This window comes from Triturus cristatus, chromosome 4_2 (genome assembly GCF_964204655.1).
Source record: "Triturus cristatus chromosome 4_2, aTriCri1.1, whole genome shotgun sequence".
Taxonomy (NCBI): Eukaryota; Metazoa; Chordata; class Amphibia; order Caudata; family Salamandridae; genus Triturus; species Triturus cristatus.
The window spans coordinates 71,966,531-71,993,394 of record NC_140586.1 but is presented as its reverse complement, the minus strand read 5'-3'; positions in this window follow the sequence as shown (position 1 = coordinate 71,993,394).

Below are 26,864 nucleotides of genomic sequence, written 5' to 3'. Positions count from 1 at the left end.
TGTGTAACAGGATGTATAGGTGTGTGAGTACATATGATGAGTGAGTACATGTATGAGTGACTGTATAGGACTGTTGGTGAATGAGTGGATGTGTATGTGGATCTTAGAATTACTGAATAGGTTGTTGTAACTGGTATTGGTATGTCCATTGTTTTGAACATTGCAGTTTCTATTTTTGAATGTGTGTATCAAAGGTTATATTAGGGGAAGAGGAGGTCTGCCACTCTATCACAAGGATGATGTCATCAGTGATGTCATTAGTGATGTCATTTGAGATGTCATGAGTGATGTCATGAGTGATGTCACTGACCATGTCATGAGTGATGTAATATGTGACATAATCAGCAGTGCATTGTGGGCGCGCGAGTTATAGTTAGCTGAACTAACTATAACGGGGGAATTTCAATGGTTTTGTACGAGTGAAAAGTCCAGATAACTATAACGCCCCTGAAACCTATGTTTTTTTCAGTGAATTTCTAAGGTTTTTAAATGCTAATTCCTAACTATAACGTGCCTGAAACCTATGGTTTTTTCAGTGAATTTCAAAGGTTTTTTAAATGCTAATTTCTAACTATGCCTACAGAGATAGGACATGTGAAAAAAGAAGAAAAAACGCACAGAAAGGAAAAAAAGAAATGCAGAAAGAAGCAACAGAAGTCCTCAAAGACGAAGAAAAGTGCAGGAAGAAGGATAACGTGCAGAAAGAACAAACAGAAGAGCAGAAAGAAGCCTTGTTGCAAAATCATCCTGTACCCTCAACTATTTCAGACGGATACTGGTGGTAACTGAGTCTGACTAACCAGTCCTAGAGCCAGTGCTATGTTAAAAGACACTCAGAATACAGTGAAAACACCTACATACACTAGGGAACACTATGCGTTGGGGTCCCCCTGTGATCAGCATGACCTCCTCTGTAAGCCCCTAGTATATAATAGGGCAGGGGATTAAAACTACCTCTTAAAACGCGCCACAGGGCGTGTTTGCACACGTCACCTCAGGCCCCGTCCCCTCACTTTCCCACTGTGTAAACACGCCCTGAGGGTCCCTAGGGTACAACTAGACCACTAGGTACCTCCAGTAAGCGCAACAGAGCTGCGTTGCAGAGAGATGTAAAAAGGGGCACGGCCTAGACCACCTCTGCAACGCAGCGGAGTGGTGCTTACTGGAAGCAGCTGGTGGGCTAGATGGCCCCCAGGGTCCCTCAGGATTGAAGGGGAATTATTTCCCCAACTTAAAACGCGCCACAGGGCTTGTTTGCACTCGTTAACTCAGGCCCCGTCCCCTCCCTTCACTACTGTGTAAACACGCCCTGTGGCCGTTTTTAGTTGGGAGATTAAGTTCATTTGAATCCTGAGGGTCCCTAGGGTCCAACTAGCCCACTAGGTACCTCCAGTATGCGCCACAGAGCTGCGTTGGAGAGAGGTGTAAAAAGTGGCACGGCCTGGACCACCTCTCTGCAACGCAGCTCAGTGGCGCTTACTGGAAGCACCTGGTGGGCTAGTTAGCCCCCAGGGGCCCTCAGGATTGAAGGGGAACTATTTCCCCAACTTAAAACGCGCCACAGGGCTTGTTTGCACACGTTAACTCAGGCCCCGCCCCCTCCCTTCACCACTGTGTAAACACGCCCTGTGGCTGTTTTTAGTTGGGAGATTAAGTTAATTTGAATCCTGAGGGTCCCTAGGGTCCAACTAGCCCACTAGGTACCTCCAGTATGCGCCACAGAGCTGCGTTGCAGAGAGGTGTAAAAAGTGGCACGGCCTGGACCACCTCTCTGCAACGCAGCTCAGTGGCGCTTACTGGAAGCACCTGGTGGGCTAGTTAGCCCCCAGGGGCCCTCAGGATTGAAGGGGAATTATTTCCCCAACTTAAAACGCGCCATAGGGTGTGTTTGCACACGTCACCTCAGGCCCCGTCCCCTTCCTTCCCGACTGTGTAAACATGCCCTGTGGCCGTTTTTTAAGTTGGGAGATTAAGTCCCCTTGAATCCTGAGGATCCCTAGGGGTAAAATAGCCCACTAGGTACGTCCAGTAAGCGCCATTGCAGAGAGGTGTAAAAAGGGGCACGGCCTGCACCACCTCTCTGCAACGCAGAGCAGTGGCACTTACTGGAATCACCTGGTGGGCTAGTTGGCCCCCAGGGTCCCTCAGGATTGAAAGGGAATTATTTCCCCAACTTAAAACGCGCCACAGGGCGTGTTTGCACACGTCACCTCAGGCCCGTCCCCTCCCTTCACCACTGTGTAAACGCGCCCTGTGGCCTTTCTAAGTTGAGAGATTAAGTCTCCTTGAATCCTAAGGGTCCCTAGGGTCAAACTAGCCCACTAGGTACCTCCAGTAAGCGCCACAGAGCTGCGTTGCATAGAGGTGTAAAAAGGGGCGTGGCCTCAGAACACCTGTCTGCAACGCAGCTCCCTGGCGCACACTGGAGATACCTGTTGGGCTAGTTGGCCCTCAGGGACCCTCAGTATTGAAGGGGAATTATTTCCCCAACTTACAACTGGCCAGGGGGCGCGTTTGCAGAGTGCTGCAAGGAGGGGGCGTGGCCTCCAGCACAATGCCGGTCTTTTATTTATTTTATTTTTTTAAGAAGGAGGGCTGTGTGGCCCCCCTTCTTTTTCTAATTTACTGGCCCTGGGGACCCCATCCCCCAGGGCCTGCACCCTAATGTTTTTTGTTGAAAAAAATAAATTTGGCCCTCCCAAGGCCTTAATCGGCCCCGGGGACCCCAACCCCCGGGTCATGGCCTTTTTTTAATTTAAATTCTTTAGGAGGGGGCTGCGTTGCCCCCCTCCTCAGGCCACTTATGGCTCCGGGGACCCCATCCCCCGGGGCCGGCCTTTGCTTTTTATTATTTTAAAAATATATATATTTATAGAAACACCTAGGACATGCTGGACAAACCGTATGTACCTATCACCATGACGATTTGCGTGATATTCATTAAAAGGCGACTATGCATAGAATGAATCCACATGGAATGTATTTACACCGCTAGTGAAGCTCTGACGTGTCTGACGCCCTACCGTGCCTAATCCCGGCACCCCCGCCGGTGGGTACTCTCCAAGTAGACACCCTTGTCGTTTATTTATTCAAACATGGCTAGCTATTGACGGGCAAATTTAATATACACACACACCAAGCCATTCAAAGGGGATTCGACAAACATTCGACCAAACTATGCAAGAAACCCCCCTCACGGTTAATAAAAAACACATCCACCGCCGGATGTGTAATACTTTTTATTTTACTCTCTGGAAAGGAGGCGATCCTCACTTAAGAGTCACAGCGTGCTCCTGGCTGAGCCCAATGCTGTGTTACACCCACCAGTGCCCGCCGATTGCCTCACACCTCTGTATTGTATTCCACCAGCTAGTGCGTATGCTATGACACTCTCTAGCCCATGTGCACTGTAACACCACCCCGTGAATATGTCATGCCACACTTGCCTTCGCACAGGTTATTTTGCCCCATCTAACGTGCCTTCCTCGATGTGTATGTTATAACGCACAGCGCTATGCCATACATATTACAATCTGGGATCCATATCTTAGTCACAGTGCATATGCAACGTTACACTCCCCAGCACATATTTTATATTACAACTTTAGAGACTAGTTATGTTACACAACACTGCCCTGTGCATATTACACTCCAAGGCGCATATCGCATAGCACGCGCTAGTGCCTGTGCTATCTCGCGCTCTCCAATGAATCTGTCATTGCGCACAATGTATTGCATATTATATCACACTTTTTGGTGCATAGTTTATACCATATGAAGTACCGGGGATTTTAGGACCCCAGCGGTGCCAGGGATAGCACCCTATGACTTCGGGTTATCCTGTTGCTGTAGTATTATAAAAGACGCTCTCATGGTAATGTAACAAAGAACTTGGCAGAAGAAGCTGAAATATGAAAAAGACATCTTTATTAAACTCAAATGAGTGAGACTACGTCGCACAGAAGCCTTAGCAACTGAATGAGGCAGTCTGCAGAACAAAAACCAGTCTTCTATTTTATACAGAATATTACGCTTTGGGCAACACCGCCCCTGTTTTACAAGTGGTCATTCACATATTTTGGCTTCAAAGAAAAGGCAGAGTCATGGTGACAATCCCACATTCCTGTTCAACCAGCCCACAATTATTTACCCAGCGAGGCTCAGATCCCACATCAGATATCGATAGGCCCCAATAAACATGAGCATCTCCTGTTTGGGAAACAAGCCATAAAGCAGGAACAGTCAGGTGTGAAAGAGATTAGCTGGAGGCTCGTGTTTAATGTAAAGGCTTTATGGTGTGTCAAGCCCTGATGCTAATCACAGGTGGCCAGAGGACGGGGAGCTCGTGAGACCGGACTGACCTGGGGCAGCAGAGCCAAGCTGCCCAGGTCATAGAGAAGTCAAAGGAAGGCACATGTGCTCTAAAGGCCCGTATTTGCTTCATAATATGTAGCCTATGTGAGGGCAACCTTAAGATGGCCACCGCTCTAAGATGGAACCCACGTAGTGATGTATAATATCGTAAACATAGTGCATTTATCAATGAAACGTTATATAAAGCACTTGTACATACCGCATTGGCCATTCGCGGTTTGCTAATACCGGAAGAGACAGGGGTAGGGCCCTGCCTCCTACGCGGTCCCAAATTTTAAAGTACCACAGACCCTCCTTTTGCCCTTACATAGGCAATAACTATACTCTCATCAATCCGAGTCTAGGTCAATATTCATGAAGTCATGGAGATGTTGCTGTAGCATCATCCTATTACTTAGCTCGTTTTCTGATACATGTTTCCTTACACATGTAGTAGCACAAAGGCCACATATGGCGGGACAAAATAAGGAATACCTCTGTCTGTAGTAGGCGGCATAAGATCACACACCCAATAATTAGTGATGTTCACTGCTAACTAATGTTGATGCAGAAGCTGTACAAAAGAATTGCTTACGAATTCTAATCTTTTAACCTGCCCATGTTCAGGATAGGGTGAAAAGAGTACAAAGAAGCAGTGGTAGGAAAAGACATAGGTTTGGAAGCGGGTGCAGAAGTCAATTGAGTAGAGAAAAACGATCCCACCCATAAATGACAATGTCATGCTTGAAAAGACACTAGAAAACACGTTATTAAGAACATATAAACAACGGGAGAAAGTAGTAACCACTATTGCAAATGAAATAATAGTTTTTCACAACCCTAAGCAAAAAGCAAATCCCAAAATTATCTAGTAACATTTTTAGGGCTCAGTAATTTCAGTAATTCTTGTATGTTCAGGTGAAACAGTGGTGACCCTCATCAATGCTCTAAGGTGAAAAGGGGGTACTCTTTCCACAGAAAATGGACTTTATTCTGCTTATACTAAACAGAATAGTACTTTAAAACAATGCCAGCAAAACAATCTGTCTCATTAACACCTACTCTATACAATCACACGGAAACCTCTTGTGAAACCACCTATGCCCAGAGTCCGTTCAAAAAGCCTCTCTGGCAGGCTTCTATTGTCCATCAAATCTTCTTCTGTTTTCTTTTGCATGGGCCTCTTCATTCAAGCCTTACATGAGAAAAGTACTGCTTAGTTGGAGTGCCCTCCTGGCAAACACCCACAGCTCACTCGAGAGTCTCAATGTTTCAAGGCAGTGCGCCAGTATCTTTCCTTTGCGGCAGGCACTACAGGTAGTGTGCTCTCCATTGATCAAGGGCATAGGTCATCTCGTGCAGACCCGGGACCATTCTCAGGCTCCAACACTCATCATTCAGTGTCAGAGGACGCTCGGGCTGTTCTTTCATGGGCCCTAGAATTAGTGCCTTTTGTCAATCTTGGATCCGCCGGTGCACTGCACTTCCATTGGAGCAAAGGAAAAGAGGGGGGGTGTGTGGCCAAAAACTCAGGCCCAGGGGCTCAAGGGACTGCACACTGTCAGAGGTTACCAGCACATGACAGGCGCTCTTGTGCACTGAAATTCTGGTTCTGTGGCAAAACCAGCTCCTCCATCTTTTCTGATGTTGAACGCCTTCTGATGAAGCAAGTGCAATGCTTTAAACAGTTCATTGTATAACAAGGGGACTGCAAACAGGTGGCCTGCGGTCTTTCAAAGGAGTGGCCACGCGCCATGGGACAATTTTGGTCTAGAATACACTGTCATTCTCAAAAAGCAATACAAATATAAAGACAGTAGGCAAAACAGTGTCTCTAATCTTTTCAATTTGGTTTCCGTGTGAGAGCCTCCATCATCTAAAGGTAGATAACTACACGAGAATTCTATCTAAATGGATGTCTTCACATATGGTGGCATTGTCTAACGGGGCAAACACATTTTTTTCTCAATGATTAGGTGTTCCTAAATTCCTTATCTAGAACATCTCAATAGAGAAATCATATGGTACAGATTATCATGGGCATGTAGAAAACTTTCACATCAGGTGCAATATGCAATACACAGGCTAATAGTCAAATATGCAAACAAAAGACAAGAACTAGAGGGTCCTGATATTTGCATGATTAGAACACATCTGATCCCACCAAAAATTAAAGCAGCAGGAATAAAAGGGTAAAAACCACATTAAAAATAGATATTGAAAATTCGTCATGTTCAAAAAGTAAACGTAAGATATCTCCTTTTGAGATGGAAAACTTGTCTTACTATAATATTGAGTCAGTTAACCAGTCTATCGCTACTCTGACAGTCAGGCTGGAAAACATTGAAGCAGGCCTAAGGAAAATTCTTGGAAACCAGTCTGGTCATACAAAAGGGAATTATACATAATATGGGGAGCCCTGGTGCATCACTGCAGTCTGGAAGTGTGTACAATACACCTACAATAATAAATGGGCTGACTGGTGAAAGGAATACGGAAAAGGGAATTGGAACTAGGACACAACTAAAATCCACAATAACTAAGCATGATGCGACATCGGTCAGGGGAGAAGCAACAAAAGAAAAAAAAAATCTATAGGAAGAACAAAAATTATTTGGGTGATAGTCAGGCATGTGACACAACATCAAGAGTACGGATGGTACACAAAAAGGCCAAAGTTACACACATTTTAACTCTACCGCTGGTGACTACACCATATACGATACTCCTAGGTAATATTCCAGTTCCTTCTTCAGGAAAAAATGAAAACCTGTTTTTTTTTTTTTTTGGAACAAGAGCCATATGCTACTTAGGAAACAGAACATCATAAACTAATGTAATATAGAAATTAGGCCACCTTGAATCACAGATCTATAATTTCATCCTTAGGTCCAATCAAGGATACATAAATGTAAGGCTGCCTGTTCCTTTAAGGGAAGGGGCAGTAACGTGACTAACTACAGGTGACACACTTTGATCCTGTATATCTCTTTTATTTCCCTTCAATACAATTATAGCCAAATAGACATGCACTGGTAAAGTGTTGTCTCTCATGTTCACAGCATGAAATATCATTAGCTGTGGAATTTAGTAACCAGAACAAGTTCAACCAATTGTTGCGTAGCGATGGGCATCGTCATGACCATCCCCTCACAACACAGGTAAACTTGTAATAGTATCAAAAGCAGCAACAAAAACGAAAACATGCAAAAAAAAATAAAAAACGCACAAAACGTCAAGCCATCAGATATACTTGCTGTATATCAAGCACAAAAAGCATAGGCAAATTTCGATAGCATATGTGAGTAAGCGGTGACACACAAACACCATGTCATGTACTTTATACACTGTAAAACTGCAGCCCAAAGCCCAATATTTGGGCCTGTTTAATTTGTCAGGTTTAAAATCCTTACCCTCCTTTTTGACAGTAGATCCCCAGTCAATGGAAATCTGCTGTCAAACATAACTTTACTGTCTCTCTTCTAACATACAGGACCAGCAAGAACAATTCATGATAGGACCAAATACACAAAAATAAATTTCCATTACTTAACTGTTACCCTCTTGTTGCAACATCAAGCCACCGTAGTTTTACCTTTCTGAAAGTAAAAATCGTTACATGACACTCCATATTAATTTGGCACCTACAATTTCCACTGTGAAAAAAAAAAAAGGTCTTAATTGGCAATGCGTTCTCACGTAGGCATGTAGCCTTAAAAATATTTTAGAAAAAGGCTGCATCTTGTTTTCTGTCTAAGACTTAATGCAACACTTCGTTTTCTGTTAAATAACACAAATGTATCAGTTCTGCAAAGCATTTAACATGATGTTTGGGCTTTCAAAGAAAACCCCTTTTCTATATTTTCCCTTTGGAATTAAGTTCTTTAGTTTTAGTGATGTTGTTATGGAGAAACCAGAAACCCCAGCTTTAGAGGCCTGTGTAGCAAGGTCATTCTGCATTCCACAGAGGCAAGGCCCTAATTTAAAAGGTCATAAATGTCAACTCCATTGTTTACGGGAAAGATAGCATCTCAGCAGCGTGACCGAGCCAGCCTCTGCAGCTCTCCCAGCCCCCAGCTTCTGCCACTCTGAATTTGTCAAAGCCAGAAGGCCTTCCTAATTCCTCCTAACTTGCAATAATTCACTCTATTTTGAAAAATAATTTCTCCTTTTTAGGCGCTAAAAAAATTATCCCTATTCCCAGATTGTTAAACTACATGTACTGTGAATAATTCACAAAACTTAATAACACACATACCAGTTTTTAGAATAAATGCTTGTTGCAATCCTAGGCAATGGTACACATTTCATCAACTTTAAATTAATGAACTTCTCAGTAGGCCCAGCTGAAGTTAGAACCTTCAACCCTGATATTAAAACAAGCCGTTGTACTGGCATATTAACTCATTGAATCATAAGAAGGCACAACCTGTAAATATATATCAAACCTAAATGTATGTATTTACTGAAGCCTGAGACACTTTAAAAAGTACTCTGAATGAAAGAAAATGCAGTTAAAACAGCGCTTTTACCCAAATTCGACTTTGATATTTTAGGTATTAAAAAATGAGTATCCTACAATTTTCTTGCATAATATGCATTACCAGAATGTCCATTACATAACCCATGAGTCAGGCATTGGAAATAATAACTTATACTTTATAAAAATGAGCTTGTTTGCGCCTGCGCCAAGGGAAAATTGTACACACAAATGCTTGCCATTTTAGTGATGCAACACAACTCAAATCAAATTGTAATGCTAGGAGGCCATAGTATGGGTATTAAGCTTTATAAATATCAAAAAACGATTTTGAAAAGCACTTATTTTTTTAAAATAATTTTTCCATGATTAATAATTTTCTTTAAAAAAAAATCCCAATTATTCGTTTTTGTGATAATTCCATGTATAAAAAACAAGCTGCATCCCTTGCCTATCATTTTGGACACATTTAACTCACAAGCCTAAGCGCATAAGCCCAATTTGAAACGCGTCACATTTTTGCGCCACTTTCATTTAAAAGGACGGTTATGCAAAATTCCACCCGTGTTTAACTGGGAAAGTGCTGGCTGAATGAACATTCCTATCAAATATACTGCAGCTGAAAAGTTTGCCTGTGAACATCTAATACAATGCATCTAAGGAAAATGCTGTAAATTTATTTACTTTTGCAAAAATAGATAATTTCGTTTTTGGGGCCTTATTTATATCTATTGAATGTGGTTCTAATTTTATCCTTGAAGCATTTAACGGCAGTTTTGTATATGTGCACAACTGCTCATTCTATAAATTAAATAGCAACACATAGCTATTTTAGCACATCACATTGTTAATTTCTGGATTTTTCCTAAGTTTCTACTTAACATTAATTAACCAACATTTTGCTTAACAGACTGAAAACATCAGAAGACCCACAAACCCATATTGAGCTCATTTCAGACATAAACGGAAAGGGGGGTCAAACAGACAATACAGCGTGCTTTAGCCATTTTTCATAAATAGCGCCGTCGCAATTTACTTACGGAAGTTGCACTAATGAGAAAACCACATAGACATTTAAACACACAGTTGACTTGCAAATCAATACGCATGACAGAAAGAAAGAACAGCTCACAGACTATACTTGAACCAAACCATTTGCAAATACTAGTTGTAAGTCATATTTACAAGAAACGCTTCTCAATAGTATTCCAAAAGGCTGCATAAACAGCCCAACAGACAGATATATGTCCAAGAAGTAGTGAGTGCGCTCAATTCACTAGCTTTGCCTAGCAGAACACCACACAAAATCGTTCTGCATATCTTTATTCATGAAACTGCGCAGAACGAAGGATCCTTGTTTTGTACTATGTCATATTTTAATTCCCTGGGGATACAAAATCACCAAGGAAGAAATCTGTTTTCAAATCTAACCGATTTTAACTATGGTACCGTCCAAAAAAGCAACACATTTTTCCATGTGAGCTTACAAACAGGCATGCAACTAAACCAAATGGAGAAATGTCTCCTCATTACCTGCCTACATAAATTGCAATTCGCATATCCAAACCTATACAAACCAAAAGTTGGCCAACACAAATTTCTACATTTCAAACTTGCTAAGATCAGGCATCTTATAGCTCACTAATCTAACTTCAAACTTCAAGGGGTTATCTCTATCAAAACACTCGCAAATATACGAGACCCTTGGCTATGGTAATTGCAATGACCAAATTAAAAACCAAGAAACCAACCCCTCGGCTTTGGTAATTGCGATAACCAAATCAAAGACCCAAAGAACCAAAGGAGTGGGAGCGACCCACTTATACTTAACTCTTACTTTTATTAATCAAAAGGTTATCCAAATTCTAACTGTCAAGTTCTTCATAACAAAACGTCTTTTATAATACTCACGCCAAAAAGGGTTCTAATCGGGAGTGACATCTTTTGGAGAGTCAAAGTCAGAAAGATCAGAGATATACTGGGCTGCAGAGACAAAGAATCCCCCAGAACCTCGGTACCTGCTTAGTGGATTTCTGTCCTGTTCTCCCCAGTAGATTTCTGTCCTCTGACAAGATCGCTCCTCCAGTTAGTCACTTGTATTGATGCCGCGCTGTCGGGCGCCAACTGAAGTACCGGGGATTTTAGGACCCCAGCGGTGCCAGGGATAGCACCGTATGACTTCAGGTTATCCTGTTGCTGTAGTATTATAAAAGACGCTCTCATGGTAATGTAACAAAGAACTTGGCAGAAGAAGCTGAAATATGAAAAAGACATCTTTATTAAACTCAAATGAGTGAGACTACGTCGCACAGAAGCCTTAGCAACTGAATGAGGCAGTCTGCAGAACAAAAACCAGTCTTCTATTTTATACAGAATATTACGCTTTGGGCAACACCGCCCCTGTTTTACTAGTGGTCATTCACATATTTTGGCTTCAAAGAAAAGGCAGAGTCATGGTGACAATCCCACATTCCTGTTCAACCAGCCCACAATTATTTACCCAGCGAGGCTCAGATCCCACATCAGATATCGATAGGCCCCAATAAACATGAGCATCTCCTGTTTGGGAAACAAGCCATAAAGCAGGAACAGTCAGGTGTGAAAGAGATTAGCTGGAGGCTCATGTTTAATGTAAAGGCTTTATGGTGTGTCAAGCCCTGATGCTAATCACAGGTGGCCAGAGGACGGGGAGCTCGTGAGACCAGACTGACCTGGGGCAGCAGAGCCAAGCTGCCCAGGTCATAGAGAAGTCAAAGGAAGGCACATGTGCTCTAAAGGCCCGTATTTGCTTCATAATATGTAGCCTATGTGAGGGCAACCATAAGATGGCCACCGCTCTAAGATGGAAACCACGTAGTGATGTATAATATCGTATACATAGTGCATTTATCAATGAAACGTTATATAAAGCACTTGTACATACCGCATTGGCCATTCGCGGTTTGCTAATACCGGAAGAGACAGGGGTAGGGCCCTGCCTCCTACGCGGTCCCAGATTTTAAAGTACCACACATATACTACATCTAGTTTTCATTTTCAATTGTGCTCTCAGGACTATGTTCTATATGACACTGCGTCCACCTACCCTTTTCACGGGCATTACATTTTGCGATGGAGGTGGAGGGTCAGGGGGTGTTTCTGCCAAGTGAGCCCGGAGTCACAGTCACAAACGTCCTCTTCTTCCTGAATAAAAGTGAGATTATGCTGCATACTTGTTCATTTTTTAAGTAGTTTGCACAGACACACATTTTAAAAACAATAAAGTTCCTAATACCCACCTTCTCTGAACAGTTAGCTTGCTGCCCCATCCACCTCCTCCCTATCCTCTGTTGTCTGAATCCATGGACTAGCCTCCTCCCTCCTGCCATGCATGGTCTGATGTGCTGCCACTACCCTCCATTTAGCATGATGTACCCGTCCACTCCTCCTGCCCTCCATTGCCCAATTCTATGGCCCATCATTGACCTCCTGCTTAGTCTCTGTCCTTAGCTTGCTGCCCCTATTCTCCTTCCCCCTGCCCTCCGATGTCTTTGTGCATGCCCCTGCTCCATCCTTTTTGCCCACTATGTTCCATGGACCTGCCACTCCTATCTACTCTGAGTGTTCTGTTGAGCTGCCACTCCCCTCCCACCTGCCTAGCATTTTCAGATGACTGTAACCTGTCCCTGCCACCTCCACCCTGCCTGTCCACATGCCATGCCCCTATCCCCTTCCTCCTGTCCTCCATGGTCCATTTTACTGCCACACCCTTCTGCCCTCCCTGATCTGTTGTGCTGCAACTGCTCCTCCTGCCTGTCCCGCGCGGTCTGTTGTGAGGCCCCTTCCCCTGAACTCTCTTGTCTGTGCTCAGATCCTGACCCTCCCTTCTATCCTCCATGGTCCTTTGTGCATGCCCCTGCACCCTCCTTCTTGCCCATCATAGACATTGTGCTGCCACTAACCCTCCCGCTTGCCATGCATGGTCTTCTGTGCTGCCATGGCCCCTCCCACCTTCCCTGTGTGGTCAGCTAGCTGCCCCTGACCCCCTCCCACCTTCCCTCCATGGTCTGTGTGTATGCCACCATAGTCTCATTGTTGCTCTCCATGGTGTGTCTTGTTTCTAGTGCCCATCCTGCCTGACCTCCATGGTCATCTTGCTGCTCCTGCCCTGCCACCTTGCCCCCAGCCCTCTGTTTCCATGTGCAGACCCCCTATTCCCTCCCTCCTGGCTTGTCTGTTCCATTGTAATGCCCCTGATCCATCCCTCCTGCCCTTTATGGTCTGTTATGCTGCAGCTTTCTCTCCTGTCTGTCCATTATGGTCAGCTAGCTAGCATTGACTCTTTCCCATCTGTTCTCTGTTGTCCATGTGCATGGTCCTGTCCCCTCCCTACTGCTTTCTATGGATTGTTGTGCTGCACTCCCGTCCCGCATGCGCTGTGTGGTGTATTGTGCTGCTGCAAACCCTGATGCCTGCCCTGTAGGGTCAGTTTGGTGCACCTCTCCATGTCCCTCCTGTCCTCTGTTATCCGAGTCCCTACCCAAATTCCTCCTGGTACCATGATTCAATGTACCATACTTGCGAACATTTTGAACTTGGTAAGAGACAGATTTTGAAAAAAAAACTGGGGTATTGATTTTCCCCTTTGAGTTACATTGAAAAAGAGGAGATTGTAGACAGGAGACAGATCAAATAAAGCTCATTTGAGCTTTAAAACATTGGACTTTTCCTGGCTGAAACGGGTCTGTTGGCATGTATGGTTGTACTACCACTGCCTCTTCCTTCTGCCCACAATGGTCTATTATATTGCCACATCCTCTCTTGCCAGTCCTGTATTGTTGGTTTGTTGCCCCTGCCCCCCTTTCCACTGCCCTCCATAGTCTGTTGTGCTGCCACTGCCCTTCCTGCCTGCCCAGCGTGGTCAAATTGTTGCCTCTGCACTCTCCTACCTGCCTTCAATTTTCAGAGTCCGTGCCCCTGGCCTCTGCCTCTCAACAGTATCCCAATGAACAACTAGATTGCTAACATTCTATATGTATTACAAAAGTGTGGAACGCCTGACGTCATCTTGATGTAATCAAAACTGTAATACCTAGAGTATTTCCTTTAGAAATTACATATATTAGAGGGTCTTTTTTGCATCAAAATTATGGTTAGTGCCCTAAAAAACTAAAATGAGGATATATTTTCTGAGTTTTCAAATAGCGACAAAGAACTTTTAAATTATTTGTAATCTTTATGTTTTTTTATCCAGTTGACCCCTTGATTAAATGTTGCACCTTGGCGAGAGGATGTGGTGTTACTTCCAGAGCTGCAGACTTTGCAACTGGGGAACCAGGTTGGAGTTTCTGCTTCAGCTCAACATTCTGTGAGTGTGGTCAAATCACTTAATCTCCCCATGTCTACAACCAAAATGAATTTTATCTTGTGTGATGTAACCAATGCTCATGTAAAGCATTCCAATACATGACAAGTCTGCACTATATAAAACTGCAAATACACAAAAAATAAGTGTTTTGCACACTTCTGTCATTGGGCTACATGTGGGCTACATCTGGGTGATATTTGTGCTGCATTTAGGCTCTTTTGTGTCTGGTGGCCATCTTGGGAGATTTATTTGTTATGAAGTTTCCTAATTTCCTCATTTACTGCAGTCTCTCTCCTCAGTAGGAAATGCTTTCAGTTTTTTACTTTGATTCCATCAAGAAGGTATTCAGATATGTCACACATTTGCCATAAATTCTGAATGTTAGCACTCTAGTTGCTCATTAGATCACTGTAGTAAAGCTACTGCTCACCACGGAAGTCTGCTGCTGGTATTAAAAGTGCATGTTTCAGTCTGCATATCAGAATTTTTTAATGAAATAGAAGAGGATTTGAGAAGTCACTCAAAATGTGCCCTAATTTTTCTTTCTTCAGCAATAATCATAATTTCTATGGCAAAATGAACCCCCTCATTGTGTTCCTTTTTAAATTAAATGTTTTAAGTGTTACCAGTTTATTCCAATCAAGATGGCTTCAGGTGTGCCATACTTATGTCATAAGTAAGACAGTAAGCGCTCTAGTTGTTCTTAAGAACACTCTGGGACATTCTGTCATTAGGCTATACTTGGGCTACATCTAGGTGATATTTGGGCTACATTTGAGCTCTTTGGTCTCTGGTGGCCATCTTGGGAGATTTATTTGTTATGAAGTTTCCTAATTTCCTCATTTACTGCAGTCTCCTCAGTGGGAATACTTACAGTTTTTTATTTTGGTTCCATCAAGAAGGCATTCAGATGTGTCACACATTTGCCATAAATTCTGAATGTTAGCACTCTAGTTGCTCATTAAATCACTGTAGTAAAACTACTGCTCACCAGGGAAGTCTGCTGCTGGTATTCAAAGTGCATGTTTCAGTCTGCATGTCAGAATTTGTTTATGAAATAGAAGAGGATTTGAGAAGTCAAAATGTGCCCTAATTTTTCTTTCTGCAGAACTAATCATAATTTCTATGGCAAAATAAACCCCCTCATTTTGTTCCTTTGTAAATTAAATGTTTTAAGTGTTACCACTTTATTCCAATCAAGATGGCTTCAGGTGTGCCATACTTCTGTCATAAGTAAGACTGTTAGCGCTCTAGTTGTTCGTTAGAACACTCTGGGACATTCTGTCATTGGGCTATACTTGGGCTACATCTGGGTGATATTTGGGCTACATTTGGGCTCTTTTGTCTCTGGTGGCCATCTTGGGAGATTTATTTGTTATGAGGTTTCCTAATTTCCTCATTTACTGCAGTCTCCTCAGTAGGAAATACTTTCAGTTTTTTACTTGGTTCCATCAAGAAGGCATTCAGATGTGTCACACATTTGCCATAAATTCTGAATGTTAGCACTCTAGTTGCTCATTAGATCACTGTAGTAAAGCTACTGCTCACCAGGGAAGTCTGCTGCTGGTATTCAAAGTGCATGTTTCAGTCTGCATGTCAGAATTTTTTTATGACATAGAAGAGGATTTGAGAAGTCAAAATGTGCCCTAATTTTTCTTTCTGCAGCACTAATCATAATTTCTATGGCAAAATGAATCCCCTCATTGTGTTCCTTTGTAAATTAAATGTTTTAAGTGTTACCACTTTATTCCATTCAAGATGGCTTCAGGTGTGCCATACTTTTGTCATAAGTAAGACTGTTAGCGCTCTAGTTGTTCGTTAGAACACTCTGGGACATTCTGTCATTGGGCTATACTTGGGCTACATCTGGGTGATATTTGGGCTACATTTGGGCTCTTTTGTCTCTGGTGGCCATTTTGGGAGACTTATTTGTTATGATGTTTCCTAATTTCCTCATTTACTACAGTCTCCTCAGTAGGAAATACTTTCAGTTTTTTACTTTGATTCCATCAAGAAGGCATTCAGATGTGTCACAAATTTGCCATAAATTCAGAATGTTAGCACTCTAGTTGCTTATTAGATCACTGTAGTAAAGCTACTGCTCACCAGGGAAGTCTGCTGCTGGCATTGAAAGTGCATGTTTCAGTCTGCATGTCAGAATTTTTTAATGAAATAGAAGAAGATTTGAGAAGTCACTCAAAATGTGCCCTAATTTTCTTTCTGCAGCACTAATCATACTTTCTATGGCAAAATGAACCCCCTCATTTTGTTCCTTTTTAAATTAAATGTTTTAAGAATTACCACGTTATTCCAACCAAGATGGCTTCAGGTGTGCCATACGTTTGTCATAAGTAGGACTGTTAGCACTCTAGTTGTTCTTTAGAACACTCTGGGAAGCTGCAGTAGAACACAAAGGAATCAACTGACAGTCTCTGCCCTTGTTGGATGTACATGTTTTACTGAGAATGTCAGACTTCATTCTCACATGACTAAGAAAGATAATGTGAATTTACAGAAAATATGCTCTCAGTTAGCTTATAGATCACCTTCCAAACCTCTGTGGGAAAAGCATGAGAAAATAGTTTTCTCTCAAACATGATTCATGATATCACAGCAGAAGGCTTTTTCACATGGTAAAATCACCTTAGAACACACCACAATTCCTAAAATGAGTATGGTACCATCAACAAATGATTTATAATGATTATAATGTAACTAAAGTCTTAAACCTTCTATTAACTGCAATGCTTTTTAATGAGGTGCTATCATGTATATTGGTCCCAAGATGGCTGCCAACACTTCTTGGATGAAGTGCTGACAGCCAATCAGATCTCACGATGAGATGTGTGGTTAGGCTCCGCCCAGATATATATGTGATTTTACTTTGGATTTTCTCAGGAACTACTGAACGGATTTACATCATTTAAGCAAAAGGCACATGCCTGACCTGAGGACTACCTCTTTGCCAAATTTCAAGTAATTCTGTTCAGCCGTTCGGGCTGTACCTTCGACTAAAGGTCCTATAGGAAAATGCATGGGGAAAACGTGTTTTGGGACCCCCCTTTTTTCTCAGTCCCCGCTTGACGAATCACCCCGAGACTTTCAGGGAAGGAGCTGAGCGGAGCGCCCCATTAGTTTTGAAAATTTCACGAAGATAAGTCAACCTTCAAAGTTATTCAAAATAGAATTTTCAGATTTCCTATGGGAACTCGGTCCTAACTATAACTATCTACTGGCGACCGCCAGGAGATAATATATATATATATATATATATATATATCCAAAGAACTCCGCCTCATTCATCCAGTTGTCAGGAAGGACGAAGACGGACCCAGACTGTTGTGCAAAGTATTCTTTATTCCATAGGAATCCCACACACCGCCATGACGCGTTTCGGCCTCAGAAAGGCCTTGATCACATGACGCTACAGCGAAAAGCCATTGGATTATAAAGTGAAACAAACATAGTGACCATCACGTGATAGAGGGGCCAATAGACATGGAAAAAATATTCACATAGCAACGCGGCATGTCGTGCATTTTAACACATCTTCCATCTGGTTTACTACTCTCAAAGGTCCCAGGCGGTGACTTAAATAATCCGTGCTGTAATTAATACGACATAAGGTTTGGACAAAAGGTAACGTATTAACAACTCATTGTTGAAGGCGGTCGATGTCTACAACATAATGTTATTTATGTGCAAATTACGCAAACGTGCAAATTAAGGTAAATATGGCAGCTTAACGAAACAGTACAATTGGTTAGGACCCCCAGTGGGTACTCAAGTATGTTTGAAGATTCCCTATGGACAATTTAAGCCATAATTCAGCGACTCCTTATTAAAAATGGTTAATGTAAAGAATGTAAACATATTTATGTGCAAATCTCGCAATAGTGCACATTTTTGGCAAAAAAAGAAGCCTTGGGTTACATTATTTGTAAGTCAAGCCCCCCCTGGGACTGGAACATTGTTGTTATATGTACCATATGGCATTTAAGGGACATTATCGAAATATTAAAATATTAAAAACCTACTTGACCTAATTATCGAGAACAAGATGTACTGGATTGGCATGATTTGTATAAGGTCTACAATTACAAACTATAAGCCAACAGGCACAATCATGTTAGTGCAATAATCATCTGCTATTCCCTCTAAAAAGAGGGGTATTTGCCTTTGAGAAAACAATGCGCAGGACCTCTTAATCGCCCTTACTCTGTCCTCCTTGTGCCCATGTAGACCCTAGATGTATGTGTGCAAACCCATTGAAGGGTTATTGCATTACATCTCAGAGAGGAGAATTTTATATTGTCAAGTGACACAAGCCTCCGCTACTCAAGTATTTCCTACTGATATGCCCTCTTAAAACACGTTTCATCAAGTGTAATTACAAAATAAAAATAAAAAAGTGAAGAAGAAGAAGTGAAAATGTAAAAGGCAAACCTTACCAATTTACTGGTGTTACAAAAAAGTTTTGTTAATGAAAAATATTTTTTTGTGTGTAATAAAATATCAAAAGCTGTCCGCCCCCTAGCTTGAACTACTCCCCAACCAAAGAGGTTCAGTACGTCAAGGACAGATGAATGAGATTAGGTTTATAGTTCAATCTTGTCCATTGAAAAGCTGGTGACTAAAAGATTAGCTAATGTGGTGGAACAGTCAAAGCCAAGTGAAAAACTCCTCGCTTGAATTGAGACCATTTGGGGTTTTGGAATCAAATTCAATGATGTATTTGGTTTCAAGTCTTCTCAGCAAGGATTCACGGTCACCACCCCGGCGGAGTGGAGGAACCGCATCCATCACGTAATAGCACAGATGATCCAGACAACTATTATGTGTCTCTTTAAAGTGTCGGGCCACAGGGTAAATTGCATCCTGATTACTGATAGCTCTCATGTGCTGGAGTACACGCTTGTGTACCTGCAATTTGGTACTCCCAATATATTTCAGGCCACACATGCACTCCAGCACATAGATGGCAAAATCAGTCTTACAGGTCAGTCTTTTGGAGATGGTCACAGGAACATCACTAAATGGGGTTCTGTATGTAGTTTTGTTTTTGCCAAATTTACAAGCTTTACAAGAGACACATTTGATAAACCCTTTGGTTGATTGTAGCCAAGACCTGTTGGACCTGATCTCCGGGCTGCTACTGACAAGCATGTCGCTCATTGAGCGTGCTCTGCGAAAAGTTAACACAGGAGCCTTGGGGAGGGTCTCCCCGATGACAATGTCACCCTGAATAACTCCCCAATGCTTGTTCAAGATCATGCGGAGTTTATTGTGCTGACGGCTATATGTCGTGATCAATTTCGGAGAATCCGATATGTCATTGTGTTTTGTGGGTTGACCATTAGAACTACTTTTAACACACAATGCATTATCACGTGAAATGGTATTAGCTCTTTTGATTGCACTGTTCAACAAATTGGTCTGATACCCTCTATCCAGAAATCTTAACTTGCTTTCTTGTTGGGCTTTGCTACAGTCCTCATCGGTGCTGCAAATGCATCTGATACGCAACATCTCCCCATAGGGGATGCTGCGTATCAGATGATCAGGATGGTGGCTGGAAGCATGCAGCACAGTGTTGCCCGCCGTTAGTTTGCGGTGCAGTCTAGTGTGTATTTGGCTATTATGAATATACACTTCTACATCCAGAAAGTTAACGGAAATTCCACTGATATGTGATGTAAACTCCAAGTTGAGATTGTTTACATTCAACTCTTTAATAAAGGAGCTGGCTGCTGTTTCAGGTCCCTTCCAAATAAGAAAAAGATCATCAATATAGCGATACCACGCTATAATGTGGTCGTTCATGACATTGCCAGACTTCACTCTGAGGACCTGCTCCTCCCACAGTCCCATGTGCAAACATGTGTAACTGGGGGAGAAGCAGGCCCCCATCGCTACTCCTCTCAACTGTTGGAATATTTGATTCTGAAATAGAAAGTAATTATTATTCAGGCAAGTCATCACCATGTCAGACAGCATTTTGTTATGTTGTAACATGTACATCGGTTTAGTCCGTAAAAAGTGTTCTATCACTCTGCTCCCATACATGTGATGTATACTAGTATAGAGAGCGGTGACATCGAGGGTAACCAGTAAATAGTCCTCCTGCCAAACTACAGTCTTGATCTTCCTAAGGAAATCCCCCGTATCTTGCAAATATGAGGGTAACTTTTTAACATGTTCCTGTAGGAAGAAATCAATGTACCGGGAAGTGTTCTCCATCATGCTGTTTTTGGCTGAAATTATCGGCCTGCCAGGACGATTATCAGAGTTCTTGTGAATTTTTAGGATTAGGTAAAAGGCAGGAATAACTGGATGGTTAACTTTAAGAAATTTGAACTCATCGTTGCTCAGCAACCCAGCACTCTTCCATGAAAGTAATTTGCTGTTGAAACCGTCCCATGCCGTTTTTATCATTTCCCAATTTGCCCGCCTATAACATTGGCGGTCATTTAGATGTTGAAAAGCCTCGTTCATATACATTTTCTTTGGCCAGAGAACAATATTACCTCCCTTGTCTGATTGGTGGATGATCAAACTATCGTTGCCTTGCAATTTTTTCATGAGGCTGCCATAACAGTTGTTTTGTTTATGGTTATTGTGTTGCGCCTGTGTAGTAGAAATATGTAGTTTCTTCAGCTCAGTTGTCACTAATTCATTGTAAGTGTCAATATTGTCGTGCAACATTATTGGGTTAAAAGTTGATTTCGGTTTAAATCCTGTCAGGCCCGGCGTGTTCAGTCTAGGCTCGCTGCAAATGGTTGTGCTGGTATTGTCCAATGTCCCTTCCTTATGCAATTCCTGTAGATCACTCAATAACTCATAATCCTTGACCGTAAACAAAGATGGACTACCACTATCACTCGGCCTAGCTTATATATCTATATATGTATATATATATATATATATATATATATATATATATATATATATATATATATATATATATATATATATATATATATTATCTACTGGCGGTCGCCAGTAGATAGTTATAGTTAGGACCGTGTTTCCATAGGAAATCCGCAACATTCTATTTGGAATAACTTTGGCGCCGGTTGACGAATCCTCGCGAAATTTTCAAAATAGGTGGGGCGCTCCGCTCCGCTCCTACCCTAAAAGTCTCGGGGGGATTCGTCAAGCGGGGGCCGAGAGAAAAGGGGGGTCCCAAAACACGTTTTCCCCATGCAATTTTCCATAGGGACCTTTAGTCCAAGGTACAGCCCGAACGGCTGAACAGAATTACTTGAAATTTGGCAGAGAGGTAGGCCTCAGCTCAGGGAAGTGCCTTTTGCAGGTCTGGTGTCAATCTGTTCAGTAGTTCCTGAGAAAATCAAAAGTAAAATCATATATATATGTGGGCGGAGCCTAACCACACATCTCATCCTGAGATCTGATTGGCTGTCAGCACTTCATCCAAGAAGTGTTGGCAGCCATCTTGGGACCAATATACATGATAGCACCTCATTAAAAAGCATTGCAGTTAGTAGAAGGTTTTAAGACTTTAGTTACATTATAAATTATTTGTTGATGGTACCATACTCATTTTAGGAATTGTGGTATGTTCTAAGGTGATTTCACCATGTGAAAAAGCCTTCTGCTGGGATATCATGATTGAGAGAAAAATATTTTCTCATGCTTTTCCCACAGAGGTTTGGAAGGTGATCTATAAGCTAAACTGAGAGCTTATTTTCTGTAAATTCACATTATCTTTCTCAGTCATGTGAGAATGAAGTCTGACATTCTCAGTAAAACATGTACATCCAAGAAGGGCAGAGACTGTCAGTTGATTCCTTTGTGTTCTACTGCAGCTTCCCAGAGTGTTCCAAAGAACAACTAGAGCGCTAACAGTCCTACTTATGATAAACGTATGGCACACCTGAAGCCATCTTGCTTGGATTAAAGTGGTAACTCTTAAAACATTTAATTTAAAAAGGAACAAAATGAGGGGGTTCATTTTTCCATAAAAAGTATGATTAGTGCTGCAGAAAGAAAAATTAGGGCACATTTTGAGTGACTTCTCAAATTCTCTTCTATTTCATTAAAAAATTCTGACATGCAGACTGAAACATGCACTTTCAATACCAGCAGCAGTTTTCCCTGGTGAGCAGTAGCTTTACTACAGTGATCTAATGAGCAAAAAGAGTGCTAACATTCTGAATTTATGGCAAATGTGTGACACATCTGAATGCCTTCTTGATGGAATCAAAGTAAAAAACTGAAAGTATTTCCTACTGAGGAGACTGCAGTAAATGAGGAAATTAGGAAACTTCATAACAAATAAGTCTCCCAAGATGGCCACCAGAGACAAAAGAGCCCAAATGTAGCCCAAATATCACCCAGATGTAGCCCAAGTATAGCCCAATGACAGAATGTCCCAGTGTTCTTAAAAACAACTAGAGCGCTTACTATCTTCATTATGACAAAAGTATGGCACACCTGAAGCCATCTTGATTGGAATAAACTGGTAACACTTAAAACATTTAATTTAAAAAGGAACACAATGAGGGGGTTCATTTTGCCATAGAAATTATGATTAATGCTGAAGAAAGAAAAATTAGGGCACATTTTGAGTGACTTCTCAAATCCTCTTCTATTTCATTGAAAAATTCTGATATGCAGACTGAAACATGCACTCTTAATACCAGGAGTAGACTTCCATGGTGAACAGTAGTTTTACTACAGTGATCTAATGAGCAACTAGAGTGCTAACATTCAGAATTTATGGCAAATGTGTGACATATCTGAATACCTTCATGATGGAATCAGAGTAAAAAACTGAGGAGACTGCAGTACATGAGGAAATTAGGAAACTTCATAACAAATAAATCTCCCAAGATGGCCACCGGAGACAAAAGAGCCCAAATGTAGCCCAAAATCACCCAGATGTAGCCCAAATATAGCCCAATGACAGAAGTGTGCAAAACACTTATTATTTTGTGTTTTTGCAGTGTTATATAGTGCAGACTTGTCAGGTATTGGAGTGCTTTACATGAGCATTGGTTACATCACACAAGAACAAATTCATTTTGGTTGTAGACATGGGGAGACTAAGTGATTTGACCAGAATCACAGAATGTCGAGCTGAAGCAGAAACTACAACCTGGTTCCCCAGTTGCACAGTCTGCAGTTCTGGAAGTAACACCACATCCTCTCCCCTAAGTGCAACATTTAATCAAGTGGTCAACTGGATAAAAAAACATAAAGATAACAAATAATTTAAAAGTGCTTTGTCGCTATTTGAAAACTCAGAAAATATGTCCTTATTTTAGTCTTTTAGAGCACTAACCATAATTTTGATGCCAATAAGACCCTCTCATAAATGTAATTTCTAAAGGAAATGCTCTAGGTATTACAGTTTTGATTACATCAAGATGACGTCAGGCGTTCCACACTTTTGTAATAAATATAGAATGTTAGCAATCTAGTTGTTCATTAGGATACTGTTGAGAGGCAGAGGCCAGGGGCACGGACTCTGAAAATTGAAGGCAGGTAGGAGGGTGCAAAGGCAACAATTTAACCACACTGAGCAGGCAGGAAGGGTCATGGCAGCACAACAGACTATGGAGGGCAGTGGAAAGGGGGGCAGGGGCAACAAACCAACAATACAGGACTTGCAAGAGAGGCTGTGGCAATGTAATAGACCATTGTGGGCAGAAGGAAGAGGCAATGGTAGTACAACCATACATGCCAACAGACCCGTTTCAGCCAGGAAACGTCCAATGTTTTTAAGCTCAAATGGGCTTTATTTGATCTGTCTCCTGTCTACAATCTCCTCTTTTTCAATGTAACTCAAAGGGGAAAATCAATACCCCAGTTTTTTTTCAAAATCTCCCTCTTACCAAGTTCAAAATGTTCGCAAGTATGGTACATTGGATCATGGAAGGAAATGGGGTAGGGACATGGACTTGGATAACAGAGGACAGGAGGGACATGGAGAGGGGCACCAAACTGACCCTGCAGGGCAGGCATCAGGGTTTGCAGCAGCACAATACACCACACAGGGCATGCGGGACGGGAGTGCAGCACAACAATCCATAGAAAGCAAGAGGGAGGGGACAGGACCATGCACATGGACAACAGAGAACAGAGGGGCAAGAGGCAATGGTAGCTAGCTGACCATAATGGACAGACAGGAGAGAAAGCTGCAGCATAACAGACCATAAAGGGCAGGAGGGACGGATCAGGGGCATTACAATGGAACAGACAAGCCAGGAGGGAGGGAGTAGGGGTCTGCACATGTAAACAGAGGGCTGGGGGCAAGGGGGCAGGGCAGGAGCAGCAAGATAGCCATGGAGGTCAGGCAGGATGGGCACCAGAAGCAAGACACACCATGAAGAGCAACAGTGAGACTGTGATGGCATACACACAGACCATGGAGAGAAGGTGGGAGGGGGTCAGGGGCAGCTAACTGACCACACAGGGAAGGTGGGAGGGGCCATGGCAGCACAGAAGACCATGCATGGCAAGTGGGAGGGTTAGTGGCAGCACAATGGCTATGATGGGCAAGAAGGAGGGTGCAGGGGCATGCACAAAGGACGATGGAGGATAGAAGGGAAGGTCAGGACCTGTGCACAGACAAGAAAGTTCAGGGGAAGGGGCCTCACAACAGACCGCACGGGGCAGGCAGGAGGAGCAGTTGCAGCACAACAGACCAGGGAGGGCAGAAGGGTGTGGCAGTACAATGGACCATGTAGGACAGGAGGAAGAGGATAGGGGCATGGCATGTGGACAGGCAGGGTGGAGGTGGCAGGGACAGGTTACAGTCATCTGACAATGCTAGGCAGGTGGGAGGGGAGTGGCAGCTCAACAGAACACTCAGAGTAGATAGGAGTGGCAGGTCCATGGAACATGGTGGGCAAAAAGGATGGAGCAGGGGCATGCACAAAGACATCGGAGGGCAGGGGGAAGGAGAATAGGGGCAGCAAGCTAAGCAAAGAGTTTAAGCAGGAGGTCAATGATGGGGCATAGACTTGGGCAATGGAGGGCAGGAGGAGTGGACTGGTACATCATACTAAATTGAGGGCAGTGGCAGCACATCAGACCATGCATGGCAGGAGGGAGGAGGCTAGTCTATGGATTCACACAACAGAGGATAGGGAGGAGGTGGATGGGGCAGCAAGCTAACTGTTCAGAGAAGGCGGGTATTAGGAACTTTATTGTTTTTAAAACGTGTGTCTGTGCGAACTACTTAAAATATGAACAAGTATGCAGCATAATCTCACTTTTATTCAGGAAGAAGAGGACGTTTGTGACTGTGACTCCGGGCTCACTTGGCAGAAACACCCCCTGACCCTCCACCCCCTATCGCAAAATGTAATGCCCGTGAAAAGGGTAGGTGAACACAGTGTTATATAGAACATAGTCCTGAGAGCACGATTGAAAATGAAAACTAGATATAGTGTATGGTATAAACTATGCACCAAAAAGTGTGATATAAGATGAACCGGGCATGAAATATAATATGCAATACATTGTGCGCAATGACAGATTCATTGGAGAGCGCAAGATAGCACAGGCACTAGCGCGTGCTATGCGATATGCGCCTTGGAGTGTAATGTGCACAGGGCAGTGTTGTGTAACCTAGCTAGTCTCTAAAGTTGTAATATAAAATATGTGCTGGGGAGTGTAACGTTGCATATGCACTGTGACAAAGATATGGATCCCAGATTGTAATATGTATGGCATAGCACTGTGCGTTATAACATAGGCATCGAGGAAGGCACGTTAGATGGGGCAATATAACCCGTGCGAAGACAAGTGTGGCATGACATATTCACGGGGTGGTGTTACAGTGCACATGGGCTAGAGAGTGTCATAGCATATGCACTAGCTAGTGGAATACAACACAGAGGTGTGTGGCACTCAGCAGGCAATGGTGGGTATAACACAGCATTGGGCTCTGCCAGGAGCGCGCTGTGACTCTCAAGTGATGTTCGTCCCCTTTCCAGAGAGTAAAATAAAAAGTATTACACATCCGGCAGTGGATGTGTGTTTTATTAACCGGGGGGGGGTTTCTTGCATAGTTTTTGTCGAATTTTTGTCGAATCCCCTTTGAATGGCTTGGTGTGCATGTGTATTAAATGTGCCCGTCAATAGCTACCCATGTTTGTATAAATAAACGACAAGGGTGTCTACCGGGATTAGGCACGGTAGGGCATCAGACATGTCAGAGCATCACTAGTGGTGTAAATACATTCCACGTGGATTCATTGTATGCATAGTCGCCTTTTAATGAATATCACGCAAATCGTCATGGTGATAGGTACGTACGGTTTGTCCCGCATGTCCTAGGTGTGTCTATAAATATATATTTTTAAAAAATAATAAAAAACAGTGGCCGGCCCTGGGGATTGGGGTAAAAAAAATATAATTAGGAGACAGGCCCTGGGGGATGGGGTCATCAGGGCCAATAAATTAGAATAAGAAGGGGAACCACACAGCCCCCCTTCTTAAAAAATTAAAATAAATAAAAGACTGGCATCGTGCCGGAGGCCACGCCCCCTCCTTGCAGCACTCTGCAAACGCGCCCCCTGGCGAGTTGTAAGTTGGGGAATTAATTCCTCTTCAATACTGAGGGTCCCTGAGGGCCAACTAGCCCAACAGGCATCTCCAGTATGCGCCAGGGAGCTGCGCTGCAGACAGGTGTTCTGAGGCCAAGCCCCT